Genomic DNA, 2020 nt, shown 5'->3' with positions numbered 1-2020 from the left:
CGATTAAAAATCATGTTCATTGAGAAAATCATGACACTTTGAGAAGTTTAAAATAATGACTTTCATCGACATTTTCTTAACTATAGTTAACTATCTTTTTAAACTTGTCAAAATTTTATGAAAAGTTCTTCTTGAGGTACTTTGAACACTTCTCTACCATGGTCAGTATGGTTCTTACGTATTTTAATTGTACTCTTCATTTTGCGGAAAAATCGCAAACCTATCAAAGTCACCCCGTTTTACGGAACCAAGAATTTTGAAAATTCGTCACTTTTTGTTCACTTATCTCGGCTTTGCGTGGACATAAATTGAATGTTAAAAAAAGCAAAATTATCTCCGTAAAATTTCCTATAAGCATTAGTTTTGGCTGCAAAATTTTTTGGCTCGTTTTGGGGAGTGATTTTTGATTTTTTTTGGCTAAAAAATACAAATTTTTCTCCCTGCCATGCTCAAACACAAGCTGTTATGGACCATGTATGTACAGGAATTTGTTCAGAGGACATTAAACTATAACTTGAAGCCCAAGGCGATCAAATTTGAATGACTTTAGTATGATTGTTACTCGCGTTTCTGAAAAAATACTCGAAAAATGCACTATTTTCATTCAAGCTCCGCGCGCGAGTTGTAAACCATTTTTGGGAATTTTTTGTTGTATGAAAACATTGTTCCTGACATCCTAATCTATCATTCTAGGGGTGAGCACCGAAGATTTGACAACTTTTCATTTTTTTTAGACGGCCTAATGACTACCCTACCCTAACTCATTTTGCCGATTTAGGCGAAAGTGGGGCAAGTGTAACAAGCTCCTTAGCTCGTTAAAGCTCATTAAAAACGTAAATAAATCAGTCGGATTTTTTGATAATCATCTAATTTCAGGTCTTGACTAAGACAATAATAGAACAAGTTTCTAAAAAATCCAGTTATTCACGATTAAAAATAGATTTTAAAATTAATGATTTTTAGCACGTTCTACTCAACTAGTGGGGCAATGCAATGCATAGTGGGAACAATGCATAAAATAGCATGTTAATTTGCTAACAATTTAACTGTTATCAATTTGACACGTCAGATTAGAATGTATTTGAAACGTTTCTTTCATTTTCAGATGAAATGATGAAATTCTACTAATACTTTGATCGTTTTTCGAAGAAAAAATTTTTTGAAGATAGATGGTAATTTTTTATAATATCGCTATATTTTGCATGAAACTTTTTTAAACAATTTTTTATCAATTTTTAAGTATTTTTATGCATTAATCTTCAAATAACATTTGTTTTTGCAGCAATTCGTAATATTTTCCATACTTAAAATCAATGTGGTACATTAGCGCCACTTTAACAATGTTTTTTTAAAAGCTTTCAACAAAAACAACGAAATGATGAAACATACTTTATAATAGGTGCAAATCATTGGTAGGGACACTACTGATCTATGAAAAATAAAATGAGATGATAAAACGAACCCTAAGCCTTATTTTGTACTGTCCAAATATTATAAGAAAATAAAGGTTTTGAAAAAAACTTCATTCAATCTTATGTCCCATGGCGTTTACGTCGATTTTGCGGTTATGTGGTAGCAGAATCAACTAATTGCATTGCTATCAACAATTCCTCATACTAGAAATATCAAAATTGTAAAAAAATACGGCCGTGTGAGTGATTGTTCCTCTTGCCCCATATGGTCGTCTTGCCCCACCTTCCCCCATTAGTATTTTTTTTTTTATATTTAGTTTGTTAAACAAAAACTGCCTTATGTTCAACGTAAGCGTAACTTGTCATGTATATGCATCAATGCGATAAAGACTGATAAAGTTGTTGCTATATTTGTGTTTTATGAGATTATTGTTGTGTCGTTACTCTTCTCATTTCAACCGTTAGTCAATAGCCAAGCCATAGAAATGAAATATCTTATCACCGCGTCTTGAAAATTGCTGCTCAGCATGTATAGATTGCACCGATTTATTCGAATCACGCTTCTGATAAAAGCATTCATTTAACATTTCCGATACGCGTTAATCCTA

This window comes from Culex quinquefasciatus, chromosome 2, assembly GCF_015732765.1.
Source record: "Culex quinquefasciatus strain JHB chromosome 2, VPISU_Cqui_1.0_pri_paternal, whole genome shotgun sequence".
NCBI lineage: Eukaryota > Metazoa > Arthropoda > Insecta > Diptera > Culicidae > Culex > Culex quinquefasciatus.
Note: the sequence above shows the minus strand (reverse complement) of the source record.